Source organism: Rattus norvegicus, chromosome 4 (genome assembly GCF_021556685.1).
Source record: "Rattus norvegicus strain SHRSP/BbbUtx chromosome 4, alternate assembly SHRSP_T2T, whole genome shotgun sequence".
NCBI classification, from domain to species: Eukaryota; Metazoa; Chordata; class Mammalia; order Rodentia; family Muridae; genus Rattus; species Rattus norvegicus.
This window is the reverse complement of record NC_141537.1, coordinates 1,165,141-1,185,279: the sequence shown is the minus strand read 5'-3', so window position 1 is coordinate 1,185,279 and position 20,139 is coordinate 1,165,141. Positions and strand designations below refer to the sequence as shown.

Here is a 20,139-nt window from a genome sequence, read left to right as displayed (position 1 = left end):
CCTAGACAGCAGGGAGCACTTTAAGAGGTCTACAGCCCCGATTTCCCTTTTAGCATTGGCTTCCCCTGTTTCCCTTTTTTCTTCTCTCTATGATAAGAAAAAGGGAGGTATGTTATCATCAGAAGTGGTTTACAGCTAGCCTCTGAATCCAGCAATGACATCATCCTTAGGTAACAAAGACCTGCTTGCTTCTGTTGCCATGGCAACCACCACACTCTCAAGGCACATGCCTCACTCACATTTAAAGTACACACACACACACACACACACACACACACACACACAAATGAGTTTTTACTAACAGATAAGTAAGGTAGAGTACACTATTCTTTGTATTATTTTATACTATCACGTGTATTTATAACTATGCTCACATAAAGAAAAACTATTATAAGTAACTAAACATCATTTAAAAGATGGTAAGAAGTAATACGTATCTACATAAGCAATGGAAATGGAGAAAAGTACACAATTACAGTGAGAAATTATCTCCTTTAAATTGTTTTTAAAGAGTTTTTAAATAACCATACCACTAACTTTCAATTACAGTCCCCAGGAATTAAATTCCTAAAGCATATTGTACCATAACTGACATGGATAAATCATACCTCATAGTAACTAGTACTTTTTTAAATAGGCAAAGACATATTTGTATCCAAGAAAATACATTGTTTCAGGTAGCACAATTTAAATTTTCAATCTCCTCCTTCCTCTCCAGCCTGTCAACAGCCTTATTTTCAAATGTTTTCCTATTTCCCATCTTTTCCTTTTCACTTCCTCAGTCAGGTTCTTCCAGTGAAATTTCGGTCTTATACGCAGTATTCCTGCTGGCATAATCTTCTGTGAATATGTAAGAGATATATTCCTTTCCATGGTCCTTCCTCTTATGTTCATTAATGGACCTGGTGAAATTCAATAAAAACACACAAAGAAGTGAAATAAATGGTATAGTGACTTGTTTTCATATAAATCAAGGATGGAATTACAAAATATTAATTTTAAATTAGTAGGCTAAATAACAGTTTTGTGCTACAGCAAACAGAAGCAGTTTTTCAAAAAACAAAACAAAACAAACAAACAAAAAGCAAAAACAGGGTATGTTGCAAAACAAAGCAGGTGAGCCCTAAACTATGACATTTAGGAAGTAAATTTCGTTCTGAAAATATTTCCGCCTATAGTAATGGAACCAAGATCATACATGGTTCAGAACCAAGAAGTATACCTTTTGAGTGTGCACAGTATGGTAATCTATATTGACAATAGGTCAATATTACTTCCTGAATCCTATTTGAACTGATATAAAGGCAGGGGAAGAAAAGTATGAAAACAGCGGCCACCACATTCTCAAAGTTGAAAAGGTAAGATATCCCAAAAACAGTTAGAAAATATTTACTGGGAGTCTAATCCTGATGCTGAAACCAAACAACCGGAAAAGAAAGTCATACATCAACATGTCTGTGAGGCGAGTTTTTCTTATTTGCAAAGACTGACAAATAAGGCCTCGCCAATGCCATTCACATAAAAAAATAAAAATAAAAATAAAAATGTCGCTTTCAATTTCTTATCATTTTATACCTGAGGGAAGCTAAACATGACAATGCCTATTACTATTATTATAATTATAATTATTATTATTATTATTATTATTATAGAACTCACTTAGCTTCTCCATACCTGCCTTCATAACCACAAGAAGCAATTTCATCTCTTGAAAAAAACAGAACCAATTCAATTTCTTTGCGTAGAATCGGGATTCTTACTCACTGATGAATCTGATATTAGGTCTGCATTAAAATAAGATTTAATAATTATGTTAAAATATGTTTTCCTTAAATTTTATTAAGGAAATATGGTTTCTATTATTTTCAGGTGCAAATATTTAGGTTCCAAACACCTGCATGAATGGCCATTATTTCTATACTTAGTACAAAAACTAGTAATATTGTTTTTTTATTCTTCAGCAGTGTTCAGACAAAAACGCGTCACAATAAACTCATGGTATCATGTTTTAATAAATGGAAACCATTCTTTTACCTTGTCAGACAGTCCCTGGGGTAGGCAAGGGTGAAAGTGGTAAGGAGGATGAAGTCCACCTCCTTGCTTAGGAGAACTATGCAGCTCACTATAACAGGAAAAACAGAAAAGAAGTTTCTTGGAATGGTTATTTTTTCTTTCCTAAAAGAACTTTCTATAGAACTTAAAAATAACATGTTAAAGAAATTTCAAGTTTCTGCCAGCCATTTGATTAAACAAAAACTTACTAATCATTTTTAGAAAATTTGGTTTCCTGTTTCCCATATCCAGAAACTAAGTCAGTTAGCTTGATGATCTCATCTATACACTACAATCAAACATACATGTGCGAGCGCACACACACACACACACACACACACACACACACAAATATATGTACATTATATGAACATTTTTATATACTATAATGACACTTTATCTTAAACATTAAAGTTTTTCTTTTACGCACAGGTAAAAACAGTCTAACAGCATTATTTTCTACTTGTCATGAAACAAGTGCACCTTCAACTAAAAAACCTGAGCTCAATTTTTGTCAGTAGTAACTGCTTTACAGAACATAATTCCAGTTTCGATAGAAAAACAGCTTACCGGCATTTGTAATATACAAACAAAATTTGCAATCTCACCCAGATGTATAAATGTGCCCGGCACCTGAACCATAAAGAAGTCAATTAATAATGGATGAATATATTAAAGAAATTGGTCATTGCTCTGGATAATACTATTAGGTTAAGTATGATGTGTGCATTTATAGAAACTTTTCTGCTACAAACTACACTGTTAGTAAAGCAAGACCCAAACCTATCACTTTAGCTAATTCCAAACAAAGCTATTCTGTGTACACTGCAGTAGCACATAGTTAAAAAAAACTACTCACTGCCTCTTTTTCACAAATATTGAAACACCTCAATGCTCTATGAAAAACAGCAAAGTTATTGCACCACCAGAAACACACAGTACAATATCTAACTTCATTTCAGTAGAGCATGAGACTTAATCTCAGGGTGAAAGGCACCAATTATAAAAGGAATTAAACACTCTAACTAGTCCAAATAAAAGACACACAATCCAGGTACTTTATTTACAAGTCATAAGCCTAATTGGGCAGGTTTACAGCTATACTAACCTATTTCCATGCCATAATGTCCCTTGTTACTTGCTGTTTTTCCAGGCCATATGCTCAGGGTCCATCTCCTCACATGGTGGTTTCCTCCTCCCTTGGTCTCCTCTCTTGTTCCCCATTCTCCTCTCTCTTGAGACCCTCCACTACATCCTCAATCTCACCTTTCTTCTTCTATTGCCTAATCACAGACTCTATCCATTTTTGATGAGTTAAACTAAGAAGCAAAGTTTACAAAGCATCACTTGGGGTACTTGAGGATCTGTTACTCAGGGCTTCGGGGTCTTGGGAGCCAGTATGTAGGGAGCATTTAAATACAAGCAGCACCACACCAACCCCACCAATAAATTTTCCTTATCTGACCAATAACCATCAACATCTTTACCTAATACACAGCCCATACAGATATTTTCAGATCCTAGCACCCATAGCTATGGCTTCTGGTAAAATGTAAGTACGTTTCACATACTTACAAACTCAACACAAAGTAAGCAGATTATCCAGTGTTTCCACAACAGTCCACTATTTAATCTGCAAGAATTTAAGTGTCATCAATAAGAATCCAACAGAAAATGCCACTAAACAAAGACAACAGCCATGATATATTATATTCCAAAGTTACAACCATGAATTAAGCTTTAAAATGAAGTTACATAACCTTTATATTTTAAGAACTTTTAAAATAAGAGTCTCACTTGGAAATTATGCAAAATTCATCTTTGACTACTGAGTGTGGGCCATGCACCCCCACTGCCGTGGCCTGAGAGGCAACACTATAGTGTTCCTCTAGCTGACCTGTTCCACAGTGCAGCAGAGTGCATGGGTCTCTCCACAAGCAGAGTGAGCTACTCTATCTGAGATTCATGGAAATGCAAGGATACACGGTCCTCAGTGGAGGGCAAACTAGACAAGCACAAGGAGAAAGGATGTGGAGGAATAGTTGGAGAAATCAGAGACCAAGACACAAAATTGTGAAAGAGTAATCACTGAGAGTCAGAATGTGACTAATAGAATTTAAATTGTTGCTCTTGTAGAATGAAAAGTAAAGTTGCTAACAGGGTAGAAAACATCTGCATCCTGGGAATCCAGGAAGGGTTTGTAAAAGGCCCCAAACATGTGCAGAGATTAAATAGGTCTAAACGGAATCATCAAAGAGATGATTCAGGAAACAGCACACAAAGGAAGTCACAGATGGATCAAATGCTCTGGTTACATTGACCTAATTTCTTAGTATAAGGAACAAGAAATCAGTTTCCAAAAAACACAAAAGATGCTTCATCTAACAATACAAGTCAATATTAGACCTGATTTTTATAGAGCTAATGTGTAGAAGTCAAAGATACTAACTTCTAAAATGACTCTTTGTACATTTAATTTTTGTGCAATGTCTAATAATGACTCAGAGAATGTGATATTGGAAAAAAGTAGAAGAAAGGCATTGGAAAAGGAGTTTTAGGCACAGGTTTGGCTGTAAATTTAGTAAAAGACAATCTAGTCATTTTATATCTATCAAATACTTTTACAGGCTCCAAATGGGTCAAAGACCTTAAGATACAAAAATGAATGTCATAAAGTTAAAACAAGAATATAGTATCAAAGTATTATGACCACTTTTTTAAAGGAAAGGAATATTTCATTTTGTGGAACTTAAACATTTCCTCTAATATTTGACTTCCGGTGGCCGATCCAAAAGAAATGAAAAAGATATGAATTATAAAAGGATGTTAAATATTTTAAAAATCCAGTGGCTAATAAGATGCAGCTAATTAAGTAAGCAAAGAAAATATTCTGCTGCAAAACCATGCTTGGCCAGCCAGTGATGGAAAGCAAGACAAAAGAAGATTAGTTTCCTGCTATTTTCAAAAAACAAGCACCTACCCAGGTCAAAATCTAGATGCAGACTACTAAAACAAGCAGCTGACTTGGAGTCTACCCACCAGACTGAGCAACAAAGGAACTTAGAAACACCAACAAACATGCACAACAGTTTTTTTTTCCCTCATTTTGACAGATGTTCACTAAGTATTTTCTTAGTGTTCAGCATGGGACACGTACTGTGTACTTCCTTCAGTTACACATCCCTTGCTTTCTAGAATTTAAATTTTTATCTATTTAATAATACAAAGAAGGAAATTCAGAAAGAAAAAGCAACATGGTACACAAGTATGCTGAAGAAACTGACCACAAGCAATCAAACAAAGACTCAAATAGCTCAGGAAGTTATCCCAAGATCTACTGACACAAATCACTAATCTCAATATTTTCTGAAAACATTTAACAGCTAATAAGAGCCCTAGAAAACTTGAAAAACTGATACACATATAAATTATAAATATGTGTCTACAATCACCCTTCCTGGTGGACCATGTAAGCAGATGATGGCAACCAAGAAAGACTAATTCCAGAAAAGAAATCCAGATGGCCAGATTCTGTTTCCAGTATGTAGGGAGCATTTAAATACAAGCAGCACCACACCAACCCCACCAATAAATTTTCCTTATCTGACCAATAACCATCAACATCTTTACCTAATACACAGCCCATACAGATATTTTCAGATCCTAGCACCCATAGCTATGGCTTCTGGTAAAATGTAAGTACGTTTCACATACTTACAAACTCAACACAAAGTAAGCAGATTATCCAGTGTTTCCACAACAGTCCACTATTTAATCTGCAAGAATTTAAGTGTCATCAATAAGAATCCAACAGAAAATGCCACTAAACAAAGACAACAGCCATGATATATTATATTCCAAAGTTACAACCATGAATTAAGCTTTAAAATGAAGTTACATAACCTTTATATTTTAAGAACTTTTAAAATAAGAGTCTCACTTGGAAATTATGCAAAATTCATCTTTGACTACTGAGTGTGGGCCATGCACCCCCACTGCCGTGGCCTGAGAGGCAACACTATAGTGTTCCTCTAGCTGACCTGTTCCACAGTGCAGCAGAGTGCATGGGTCTCTCCACAAGCAGAGTGAGCTACTCTATCTGAGATTCATGGAAATGCAAGGATACACGGTCCTCAGTGGAGGGCAAACTAGACAAGCACAAGGAGAAAGGATGTGGAGGAATAGTTGGAGAAATCAGAGACCAAGACACAAAATTGTGAAAGAGTAATCACTGAGAGTCAGAATGTGACTAATAGAATTTAAATTGTTGCTCTTGTAGAATGAAAAGTAAAGTTGCTAACAGGGTAGAAAACATCTGCATCCTGGGAATCCAGGAAGGGTTTGTAAAAGGCCCCAAACATGTGCAGAGATTAAATAGGTCTAAACGGAATCATCAAAGAGATGATTCAGGAAACAGCACACAAAGGAAGTCACAGATGGATCAAATGCTCTGGTTACATTGACCTAATTTCTTAGTATAAGGAACAAGAAATCAGTTTCCAAAAAACACAAAAGATGCTTCATCTAACAATACAAGTCAATATTAGACCTGATTTTTATAGAGCTAATGTGTAGAAGTCAAAGATACTAACTTCTAAAATGACTCTTTGTACATTTAATTTTTGTGCAATGTCTAATAATGACTCAGAGAATGTGATATTGGAAAAAAGTAGAAGAAAGGCATTGGAAAAGGAGTTTTAGGCACAGGTTTGGCTGTAAATTTAGTAAAAGACAATCTAGTCATTTTATATCTATCAAATACTTTTACAGGCTCCAAATGGGTCAAAGACCTTAAGATACAAAAATGAATGTCATAAAGTTAAAACAAGAATATAGTATCAAAGTATTATGACCACTTTTTTAAAGGAAAGGAATATTTCATTTTGTGGAACTTAAACATTTCCTCTAATATTTGACTTCCGGTGGCCGATCCAAAAGAAATGAAAAAGATATGAATTATAAAAGGATGTTAAATATTTTAAAAATCCAGTGGCTAATAAGATGCAGCTAATTAAGTAAGCAAAGAAAATATTCTGCTGCAAAACCATGCTTGGCCAGCCAGTGATGGAAAGCAAGACAAAAGAAGATTAGTTTCCTGCTATTTTCAAAAAACAAGCACCTACCCAGGTCAAAATCTAGATGCAGACTACTAAAACAAGCAGCTGACTTGGAGTCTACCCACCAGACTGAGCAACAAAGGAACTTAGAAACACCAACAAACATGCACAACAGTTTTTTTTTCCCTCATTTTGACAGATGTTCACTAAGTATTTTCTTAGTGTTCAGCATGGGACACGTACTGTGTACTTCCTTCAGTTACACATCCCTTGCTTTCTAGAATTTAAATTTTATCTATTTAATAATACAAAGAAGGAAATTCAGAAAGAAAAAGCAACATGGTACACAAGTATGCTGAAGAAACTGACCACAAGCAATCAAACAAAGACTCAAATAGCTCAGGAAGTTATCCCAAGATCTACTGACACAAATCACTAATCTCAATATTTTCTGAAAACATTTAACAGCTAATAAGAGCCCTAGAAAACTTGAAAAACTGATACACATATAAATTATAAATATGTGTCTACAATCACCCTTCCTGGTGGACCATGTAAGCAGATGATGGCAACCAAGAAAGACTAATTCCAGAAAAGAAATCCAGATGGCCAGATTCTGTTTTTCCTCAACAGGGTCGTTTCTAAAATAACCATTGTTTTTTTTAAATCTGACAAAACAGGAAACAGAAGTAACTGGGATAAAACCAAAATCTAGATCCTTTCTACTCTGCTATATGTCTTTCTTCTTGTTAATGTGTTTCTAAAACAATGATTTTTTTTTTAATATTTGTGGTTTTATAATTTATTCTACAAGGAAACCAATGGGAAAGACTTGCCAATTTCTTTGGAACTGTAATGCAGGGTAGTAAAACAAATGAAGATCTTGTGATTGTAAAGAGACTAATTTTCCAACAGAGTTACGGAAATATTTTTTCTAAGAAACCAGCTCACTCAAATGAGGCATTTAGACTCTGGTTACCATAGTGCTTGTGTCTTTCCTTGAGCTGGGGTTCCCTGCTCTGTAGCCTTCCCTTGAAAGTTCTGTTCTCTTGGTGTCATCTCCTGAAAGCCGAGATTAGGTACCATGGTGTCTGCTTTTAAGTTCTAAAAAATACTGAAGAACCTAAACTTTAGTGTCTGCATGGTGACATAAGCCACATCGCTAATAGCTCATCTAGTTAATATGAAAAAATCATGCTTTCACTCCCAACCTAAATTGGGATTGAGTTCCAGGTGAACATCATCCTCCAGTTCCAGTAACCAAAACTATACACTGGTCATTGCTCAGATTTCGATTTTGTTTCGATTCATGTTGTCACTTGTAGAAGTTTGAACCCGGTTCTTCCTCCAAGCCCCATGCTCCCAGAAATAAGACAGAGACTCAAAATATATTAACAAATACCTTGGCCATAGAGCTAGACTCTTCTCTGACAAATTCTAACCCACTTACTCAAATCTACATTCCGCCATGTGGCTCATTACCTGTGCTCAGGAATCACGAGTCTGTCTGGTCACATTTTCCAGGACAAATCTCTCCAACCTGGCTCTATCCCAGAATTCTTTCTGCCTCCTGGATGTCCCACCTTCTATTCTACCCTTTCCTATAGGCCATAATTTTTTTTAACTGAAAGGTGATATATCCATACAAATACACAAGATACTCTCTCTACAGTCACTAGCATTCTTAAAGCCTTCAAAGAGCTAATTATTCCAATTCTACTTTTACTTCTAATGCACCAACACCAACACCAACATTCAGAGACCATCCATGGGAGGACTATTGCTTTAAAGAACTTATGTGCACCGACTTTTCCTTTCAGTTTATTCTGGTAATAATGCCACTCCAGCTGGGTGTTAGTATCAAGATGAAAAGGTGTTCTATGTACACCAGCCTGGCCGGGAACTCATAGAAGTTCACCTGCTAGGATTAAAAGCTTGCTCCACCAAACATGGCTTTGATGAACTGACTCAATCTAACAGCAGCAGAGTCAGTTTTCTGTGGCCTTTGATTTCTTACAATGAAAAACAGGCAACTCGGATACCAGGTTCAGATTGTAGGAGAAGAAAATGAGACAAAAAACTACAATCAGACTTTTGTAATTCTGGTATAAGTAATTATAAATAGATTTTGAGAGCAGGTTGCTCAGAACAAAGAAACATATAACACACAAGCTCTCCTGCCTCACTACATAAGCCAGACAAAAGAACAATAGACCAGAAGGTAAGTGTCCCTAGCCTAAAATCAATTCCTTTACATTCAAAAAAATCCCTTTCAGAGCTGAGTCAAAACTATCCAGAACAAAATAAAGCCTTGTTGGGAATCTAGAATTTTCTAGTATTTTCACATAAGAGAAAAACTGACTTTCAAATGAAACTGCAAATGTAGCTATCTTGTCCAGAAAGAACTAAAGAAAAATGCTAAATAAATGCTTCTAATACTAGTAAGTAGCACACACATAAACCTGAAATTTCATTTGCAAAGCAGACTGCCCAGTTGACTCAACTCAATGATACAGAATTATCCAAAACCCAGAAGTTAGTATGTTTACCTACATTAAGGGAGGAGTTATTTGAACAGAAGAGAAAGTCTGAAGACACAGTATAGCAGCAAATTCCCCTTAATGTGCAATAAAAAGATATAGAAAATATCCAGAAACTCTCATCTATGTGAGATAACGGAGTCCTCAATTTAAGATACTCTTCTCTGTATATTTCAACGTACACTAAAGCAGTACTATTCTAATTTTCCTATACCTGTGATAATAAAGGGTAGCCAATTTGAACAAATGAATAAATTTAATTGAGAAAGAACAAAATACTTTCCAAAGAATATATTGTTATCATTTCAGATACACACACAGACACACAGACACACAGACACTCACTCTCTCTCTCTCTCTCTCATGTGTCAATTTTTTTAAACAAACAAGAATACAGATCTTTAAGATCTGTTATACTTCCTACACCCAGGAGACAAAGAAGAAACAGTATCAACATGCCTTCCAGAGCTCTGATGTCTGGGTGCCCTCAATACTGACATATTGCCTAAACGGAAAAAAAGAGCATTCAAACCCAAACTAATTCTTCTCATTAAAAACATAGTCAATTTTTAAAAATCACATTTAAGAAAAATGTTAACATAATGTAGGATATATTATGGACTGTACACCACCTTAATAGATGAATTTCCTTTTCTTCAGTTTTCTGAATGTTAAGTCACTTCTTACAATAGTACAGCATTATTTCCTATTCTACCTTCTAACCTTCTTCCTTTAAGATTATAATTTTATAAGATAAATCTGATTATACAATTTAGTTATGTGTAGTTTCACCTATTTAGCTTTGATAAACTCCATTCTGCACAACTCTACAAATTTTATTTAATGAAACAATTACAATGGCTGCTACTACCCAATGTTGTTGATAAGTAATAAAACACAAGAGGTTTACAAGGAGTTAGATTAATTCTCACAACACTATAGGGAAAAATTACTATCACCCACAACTTTTATATTAGTAATATAAGTTCAACAGCTGCTGAGTGCCCAAATTGGAACTTATTTCCAGTCAGTCTGGTTTCCAAGCTCTTAAATTATTATACTTGTTGTTATTAAAATCTCGTTGTAATAAAATACCCACCACACACATCCAAATAGAGCACACAAAACTAACACAGTTCCACTTGGTGAAATTTAATGGGAGAACAAGACAAGGGAAAGGGGCAAGAGAAAGAAGAGAAACGAATGAAGAGAAAAGAGAGCATGAAGGCAGAAGGAGTCTGCCTTTCATTTGGAATATGACATAACTACTCCCATGTGGAATTGGGATTTGGACCAAAGGAATACTGGGAAAGTAGGGCTCTTGCCATGTCAACAGTTACCAAATGATGTCGCTGCTCAAGGCAATTCCTGATACCAACAATACTGCTGTTATAATTTGACATATTTCAAAAAGTAGTTCACAAAAAAACAAAGTCTATATACACAAGGAATTGTTCTTTCACCATTAGCTGTTACTAGTTCTGCCGCATGACTGTTATATTTATGGAGATGAAAGTAAATATTATCTAATAAGGAAAATTATTGACTTAGAATAACCAGAGATTGTTAATAAGAATTATTATAACCCAACTATTAGGATAACATTACGTTATAATAATATTACTTCTAATAATCCCCCTGGTGATCCAAAATATGATAGTACAGGTCCTAAAACTGCCACCCATTTCTCCTTGTCTCAAACTCTGGGCGAATTTTTCGTGCACTGTGACAGCCAATTCTGTGAAAAACTGACTCATAAAAGGGCAGTGAAAGAAGAACACAGACTGGAGACAATTTAAAAAAAGTCTATTCAGTCCCATAAAAAGGACACATGCCTGTTAAGATAAAGGAGAGAGCAAGCAGTGAAGATCCAGGTAAATATATTTAAAATGCAAGTTATACCAGCCCTCAAGAAACACCGAGAAGTCAACAAAATGATCTGAGTATTAAAAGGAAAAAAGAAAACAAACAAACAAAAAACCCCAAAAACCCCAAACCACTCTTTCTCTTCAACAAGGTGGCCAAGTAGCAGATACCAACATGCAGATCTTCATGAAGACCCTAATGGGCAAGACCATTACTCTTGAGATTGAGCCCAGTGACACCATCAATAATGATCCAAGACAAGGAAGGCATCCCACCGACCAGCAGAGCTGATATTTGCTGGCAAACATTTGGAGGATGGCCACACTCTGTCCAACTACAACATCCAGAAAGAGTCCACCTTGCACCTGGTGCTGTGTCTGCACAGTGGCATCATTGAGTCATCCCTTTGTCACCTTGTCCAGAATTACAATTGTGACAAGATGATCTGCCACAAGTGCTACTCATGCCTGCACACAGTGTAGTAAACTGCTACAAGAAGTTCGGCCACTCCAACAACCTGAGCCCCAAAGAAGAAGGTCAAATAAGACTGGGGCCATACCTGGCCTGTGACCCTGTGACCAAATAAAATCCATTGACAGGGACAAAAAAAAAAAAGAGAGAGAGAGAGAAAGGGAGAGAGAGAGAGAGAGAGAGGGAGAAAGAGAATGACAAATAAAAATATCAAGCTGGGCACAGGACTTAAACCCTAGCATTAAGAGACAGAGGGCAGGCACATCTCTGTAAGTCTGAAGGCAGCCTGGTCTACAAGGTGAGTTCCAGGACAGCCAGGGCTATACAGAAAACCCTGACTGTAAAACAAAACAAAATTCTGACAATTAGCTTTCCTGTGTAAAACCATTATGATTCTTTAGCATATCCAACAAAAATTCGTGTATTGGTGGCAAGAAAATACACTGTTAACTATGAATACTCTATGCTGGTATAGAACACCAGACAAACCCACATTTGGAAAACAGCTGTGTAAGAAATATAGTAAGAAACACATTTAAACAACTAACATTATTGGATTTTGTACTAAAAACTGAGATCTTACGAGTAAACTGTAGTGGTTTGGCTTGATGCTGCTTGTATATTATTGTTCATATTGGTTCCTCAAGAGGGGTTGCCCCCACCCCACAAGCAGAGCATCATGTACTTAGGTGATGCTATGTGAACCTTCTCTCCACTTTAATAGGTCAATAAAAGGTTAGAGCCTATGATTGGGTACTGAATAGGAAAGGTGGGACTGGAGGCTCAGGAGGGGGTGGCAGGTAGAAGGAGAAAAAGAATGAAGGAAGAGGAGAGAATGAAGCCACTATACACCAGAATCATGTGGCTGGGAGCAACCAGAAGTAATAAGGAGTCTTAGAATTGGGAAATAAGTTAGTATTGTATTAGATAAGCCCAATGTAGGCATATAACTTATAATTAAAATATTTAGATTGGGTGTCTTTTACATGGGCTATTAGGGTTGGAAATTTTAGTAACAAATTGACAAACCCATGTCTGGCTTAGAACCGAAGTAACCCGATACGGAAATCCACCCCCATCCACTCATTATTAACAACTAGGGCTTCACTCTAAAGCTGCTTCAGGGTGGAAATTAAGCATGAATCTAAAGGGTGTACAGAGAGCTAACTGAGAGGCTCCCTGCCCAAGCCCCAAGCAAACCTAGGCAACCAGAGGTAGAACAACAGTCCTGAGCTGGGACACAAGGTGGCGCCAATGCCACAACATAGTTGGGGTTCCCTGAGTGTGAGAGAAAAAAAAGGACAGGAAGTCAAGATTGCCTGAGATGAGACCTTCACAACTGAAAATTAGCAACTGAAAACACAGCAGGTATCTTTCCAAAGCTTTCTCACAGATAACAATGGGCTGATCTAGGCATCTCTCTCCCAAGTCAACCTTCCCATGCACACTTTGATTTCCAACATCCCTCCACTTCTAAACAGGGCACAGGACACAGGTAGCAAGACCAGCTCTCTCAACTGCTTACACTGCAGGCTGTGTAAGATCAATACACAGGCTGAAGGCTATACAGGACAGTCAAAAGACCTAAAGGGCTCAAAACACAAAAGCCAAGGGTCTTTGTACAGTCAGCCCCTCCCTACTAGTGAAAGAATCTGAAAGGACCTTAATGTCCTAAAACAAACACCAGAAGGAAACAAAGATAAGAGAAACTTCAGACCAAATATAAGAATTAAAATAGTACCACTGCACTCTTTTCCTGCTTGGTTTTTTCCCACATAAGGTGCTATAGAGAATTGAGGAGTTTCTTAAGTAGTGAATATAAGAAGCAGTGATTTTGTTTTTAACATTCTTAGCTTCTCAGAGTATATATGACCAAAGTCTTAGAAATTAAATTTGCCAAGGTATGTTGAAGAAAATTTTTGCATTTTCTATAGGCTAACTCTAAAAGCTAGACCAGGATCCAATCTGAAGTAACACTCTACAAGCAAAACTTGTAATTATATACAGTATGATCTGCACTCGTTAAGCAAATATCTTGATTGATTAGTACTTAACTTTAACTCAACGAATAAATAAAATAGTTAGATTCAGTCATCACAGAGACAACAATAGTACAATTAATACAGTAATGAAAATGTAGCTCTACCTTATGTCTATATAACAAGGAACTATAGTAAGGACTAAAGAGTGCTAATATTGCACATACCCTAAGAGACATGGACCTGGGCAGGAGAGATAGCTCAGTGGATAAGAGGTCCTGAGTTCAATTCCCAACAACCACATGGTGGCTCACAACCATCTGTAATGGGATCTGATGCCCTATCCTGATTTGTTTGAAGACAGCTACAGTGTACTCATGTTAATTAATTAATTAATTAATTAATTAATTAGCCATGGACCCAGAGAAAAAAGGTGAATTCATCTAAACCAGTATGAAGACAACCAGACAATCACGCACAGTGATATATGAAGAGATCTCAAATGACAAATATGTATCAGTCAACTGCACGGGTTAAAAAAATGACACAGACATACATATTGACAGCAATTTGCTGTCAATTGGGGGCAAACATACACAACTATGACCATCAAGAAGACTCAAAGTTAAGAAAAATTTGGGTAGTAATACTCAATAAAGAAAGACAAGTGCTAAAATGATCAGAAAGGAATAAATCTAGATTGGGTAAATGAAAACTCAGAAAGAAATTATTTGGTATAAAAAAAAGGAAAATAAAATTAATTAAATAAATAAAAAAATTTGGGGCCAGAAACAGATGGAACAATCTCACTGGGCAAAAGAAAGTAGGTGAATAGGTGTCTTACAGTTTTATTGCTGTGAAGAGACGCTGTTACTGAGTCAACTTTGATAAGGAAAAGGGACATTGGGCTGGCTTACACTCTCAGAAGTTTAGTCCATTATCGCCATGGCGGGAAGCACAGCAGCATTCGGGGAGGCATCGTGCTGGAGAAGGAGCTGAGAGTTCTACATCTTCATCTGAAGACAGGAGCAGGAGACTGTTTCGACACTGGTCATAGCTTGAATATAAAGACCTCACAGCCCACTTTCCCAGTGACCTACTTCCTCCAACATGGCCACACATACTCCAACAAGGCCCCACCTCCTAATAGTGCCACTCCTTATACAACAAGCATTCAAGCATATGAGCCTATGGTGGTCATTCCTATTCAAATCATCACAGCAGATAAGTCTTTAGACAGGGAGATCATAGCTAAAACTATATAAAAATTAAACTTTCCAGATATCTTCACAGACCCACAAGACAAACTACTCATTCATTCCAGAGACTAGACCCAGGAAGAGTAGATAGAGTTGGTAGAAGAGGCAACCAATACAAAGGGGTAACTCGGTGATACCCTTTCTAGACTGACAATTGTGGCCCTTTCCTGACCTTCTTTGACAAATCCAAAAATGTTCTCTGCTATGAATGTACCCTTTCTCAAGCAAGAAAAAACAGATCTTTCTCTAGGAAATCACAAGCATGCACACCAAAGGACCTCAGGGCCAACCCTAATCCTGAGTTCCTGCATGAAGACCCTGAGAGATGAAGTGAAGCCTGGGATACTTCTTCAGACTCCAACATGTTGGAAGCGCCAAAGCTGTGATTTCTGCCAGGGAGAGTTGCTTACATGGGATAGAACCAGCCTGGAAGAGATATATTTTACAGGCAGAAAGATGGAGGGATGGCGCCATCTAAGCCTCTGATATCAGATATTAAGCTAGAGCCCTGGTTCTCAACTTTCCTAATGCTGTGACGCTTCAATACAATTCCTTGTGTTGTGGTGAACCCCAACCATAAAATTATCTTTGTTGCTACTTCACAACAGTAATTTTGCTACCGTCATGAATCATAATGTAAATATATGTTTACAGATGGACTTAGGGAGCCCCTGTAAATGGGCCATGACCCAGAGGTGGGAAGTCTGACCTACGGGACTTGATGTTTACATGCTGCCTTATCAGTCTTGCTTGGTCCAGCGTTTTCTGACTATGCCCCCATTCCTCCTTTTAGGAAATAGTAATATATATCTTTTCCATTGTATGTTGAAATGAATTCAGTTTTCAAATTCACAGGGTTTTATCGAGACTGTGGGAGTCCATGGGGACTTCTGAAGTAGGATTAAATATACTTCATATTTTAACAATGGCCTTTGGAGCCTGGGAGGGAAATGTGGTGGTTTGAATGAGACTATCTCCCATAGGCTCAAATGTCTGAACCCTGGTGGTGACTTTACAGGCTATACCTTGCTAGGGACTAGCTCTGAGGCTATTATATATTGACTAGCCCCAATTCCTGTTCACTCTCTCTGCTTCATATTTGGGGTTTAACATGTGATCTCTCAGCGCCCTGCCATGATGGTCTCATGGAAGCCCAACCAAAATGACCTCTTCCATAAACTGGCTTGGTCATGGTATTTCATTATAGCAACAGAAAAGCAAATAAGTCAGACTATAAGTAATTGAAGATTAAAACAATTTTTCTTAATCTTCAAAAGTTCATGATAAAATTGGGCACAAAACCAGTAAAAAGCACTCAACATCTCTAACCATTAATATAGATAGCAATTCCTCTAAATATTGCAGTGTTCCATCCTCCTGCTTAACAGAACAAACGGTTCCTCCAGCTTCTAGAACAAGACAGCCAGGTGCTCATCCTACAACCGAGAAAAGACATTCCAATAAACAGCAGGTACAGCTCCCTGCCACAAAAATAACTTTAAAATCCCAACACACTTACAAATACAATTTCATGGTTTTACACTGTTTTGATTAGTTTGCTTCTTTTTCTCCATCTTTATTAACTTGAGTATTTCTTATTTACATTTCAATTGTTATTCCCTTTCCTGGTTTCCAGGACAAAATCCCCCTAACCCCATCCACTCACCTTTTATATAGGTGTTCCCCTCCCCATCCTCCCCAATTACGACCCTCCCCCCAACAATCACATTCACTGGGGATTCAGGCTTAGCAGGACCAAGGGCTTCCCCTTCCACTGGTGCTCTTACTAGACTATTCATTACTACCTATGCTGTTGGAGCACAGGGTCACTCCATGTATACTCTTTGGGTACTGACTTAGTCCCTGGAAGTTCTGGTTGGTTGGGATTGTTGTTCATATGGGATCTCAAGCCCCTTCAAGCTTTTTAAGTCTTTTCTAAGATTCCTTCGATGGGGGTCCCATTCTCAGTTCAGTGGTTTGCTCCCGGCATTCACCTATGTATTTGCTGTATTCTGGGTGTGTCTCTCAGCAGAGATCTACATCCGTTTCCTGTCGGCCTGCACTTCTTTGCCTCATCCATCTTATCTAGTTTAGTGGCTGTATATGTATGGTCCACATGTGGGGCAGGCCCTGAATGGGTGTTCGTTCAGTCTCTATTTTAAACTTTGCCTCCCTATTCCCTCCCAAGGGTTATCTTGTTCCCCTTTTAAGAAGGAGTGAAGCATTCGCATTTTGGTCATACTTCTTGAGATTCATGTATTCTGTGCATCTAGGGTAATTCGAACATTTGGGTTAATATCCAGTTATCAATGAGTACATACCATGTGTGTTTTTCTGTGATTGGCTTACCTCACTCAGGATGATATTTTTCAGTTCCATCCATTTGCCTATGAATTTCATAAAGTCATTGTTTTTCATAGCTCAGTAGTATTCCATTGTGTAGATGTACCACATTTTTTTGTATCCATTTTCTGTTGAAGGGTATCTGGGTTCTTTCCAGCTTCTGGCTACTATAAATGAGGCTGCTTTAAACAGAGTGGAGCACGTATCTTTGTTATGTGTTAGGGTATCTTTTGGGTATCTGCCCAGAGAGGTATAGTTGGGTCCTAAGGTAGTTCAATGTCCAATTTTCTGAGGAACCTCCAGACTGATTTCCAGAATGGTTGTATCAGTCTGTAATCCCACCAACAATGGAGGAGTGTTCCTCCTTCTCCACATCCTCACCAACATCTGCTGTCACCTGAGTTTTTGATCTTAGCCAGTCACTGGTGTGAGGTAGAATCTCAGGGTTGTTTTGATTTGCATTTCCCTTATGACTAAAGATGTTGAACATTTCTTTAGGTGTTTCTCAGCCATTCAGCATTCTCAGCTGTGGATTCTTTGTTTAGCTCTGAGCCCTATTTTTTAATACTGTTATTTGTCTCCTGCAGTCTAATTTCATCAGTTCTTTGTATATTTTGGATATAAGCCCTCTATAGGTCATAGAATTAGTAAACATCTTTTCCCAATCTGTTGGTTGCTGTTTTGCCCTTACAACTGTGTCCTTCACCTTACAGAAGGTTTGAAGATTTATGAGATCCCATTTGTCAATTCTTGATCTTAAAGCATAAGCTATTGGTGTTTTGTTCAGGAAATTTTCTCCAGTGCCCACATGTTCGAAGCTTTTCCCCGCTTCTTCTTCTATAAGTTTGAGTGTATCTGGTTTGATGTGGAGGTCCTTGATCCACTTGGACTTAAGCTTTGTACAGAGTGATAAGAATGGATAGATCTACATTCTTCTACATGATTACCTCCCTTTGACCTAGCATCATTTGCTGAAAATGCTATCTTTTTTCCTTGGCTCCATTGTCAAAACTCATGTGAGCATAGGTGTGTGGGTTCATTTCTGGGTCTTCAATTCTATTCCACTGGTCTATCTGTCTGTCTCTATACCAATACCATACAGTTTTTATCACTATTGCTCTGTAATACTGCTTGAGTTCAGGGATAATGATTTCCCTGGAAGTCTTTTTATTGTTGAGGATAGTTTTAGCTACCCTGGGCTTTTTTGTTATTCCGGACGAGTTTGCAAATTGTTCTGTCTAACTCTATGAAGAATTGTCTTGGAATTTTGTTGGGGATTGCATTGAATCTGAAGCAGTCATTAAAAGTCTCCCAACAAAAAAGAGCCCAGGTCCAGATTGGTTCAGTGCAGAATTCTATCAGACCTTCATAGAAGACCTCATACCAATACTATCCAAACTATTCCATGAAATTGAAACAGGTGGAGCACTAAAGAATTCCTTTTCTGAAGCCACAATTACACTTATAACAAAACCATACAATGACCCAACAAAAAAAGAGAACTTCAGACCAATTTCCCTTATGAATATCAACAAAAAATACTCAATAAAATTCTTGCAAACCCAAATCCAGGAGCATATCAAAACAATCATCCGTCATGATAAAGTAGGCTTCATTACAGCGATTCAGGGATGGTTTAACACACGGAAAACCATCGACGTAATCCACTGTATAAACAAACTGAAAGATAAAAACCACATGATCATTTCATTAGAGGCTGAGAAAGACTTTGACAAAATACAACACCCCTTCGTGATAAAGTTCCTGGAAAGAACAGGTATTCAAGACCCATACCTAAAGATAGTAAAAGCCATATACAGCAAACCAGTAGCTAGCATTAAACTAAATGGAGAGCAACTTGAAGCAATCCCACTAAAATCGAGGACAAGGCTGCCCACTCTCTCCCTACTTATTCAGTATAGTTCTTGAAGTTCTAGCCAGAGCAATCAGACAACAAAAGGAGATCAAAGGGATACAGATTGGAAAGGAAGAAGTCAAAATATCATGATTTGCAGACAATATGATTGTATACTTAAGTGATCCCAAATGCTCCACCAGAGAACTACTAAACCTGATAAACACCTTCAGCAAAGTGGCTGGGTATAAAATTAACTCAAAGAAATCAGTGGCCTTCCTCTACACAAAAGAGAAACAAGCAGAGAAAGAAATTAGGGAAATGACACCCTTCATAATAGTCCCAAATAATATAAAATACCTCAGTGTGACTTTAACCAAGGAAGAGAAAGACCTGTATGATAAGAACTTCAAGCTTCTGAAGAAAGAAATTGAAGAAGATCTCAGAAGATGGAAAGATCTCCCAAGTTCTTGGATTGGCAAGATTAATATAGTAAAGATTAGTTTGCCTTTAAAGTGAAGCTATAGGTGACAACTAGTGGTATACTTTGTCCAAACTGCAAACAACTTACTTTTACTGATTAGTAAATTTTTTTATATTTTTTGTATTTTTCAAAAATTAGAAACATAAAAAGAAAATGTTTTGCTATATACAGATGATTAACTAATAACACTTTGTACTAGATACTTATATGTTTTTCCCAATTCTCAGTATTAC

At 37.3% G+C, this 20,139-nt stretch overlaps 1 long non-coding RNA gene and 2 pseudogenes across 1 annotated transcript; 1 reads left to right on the top strand and 2 right to left on the bottom strand.

The window, feature by feature from the left end:
- LOC148006206 (polyubiquitin-C-like) overlaps positions 1-20,139 on the bottom strand; it is a 1,402,189-nt pseudogene that overhangs the window by 293,665 nt on the left and 1,088,385 nt on the right.
- On the bottom strand, positions 311-16,662 carry LOC148006213 (uncharacterized). The gene is made up of 5 exons (XR_015686264.1): positions 16,554-16,662; positions 14,883-14,981; positions 2,035-2,122; positions 1,675-1,784; positions 311-902 (listed from the first exon to the last, which is right to left on the bottom strand). It is a non-coding gene; the product is annotated as an uncharacterized LOC148006213 (long non-coding RNA).
- LOC148006214 (ubiquitin-ribosomal protein eL40 fusion protein pseudogene) lies at positions 11,601-12,101 on the top strand (annotated as a pseudogene).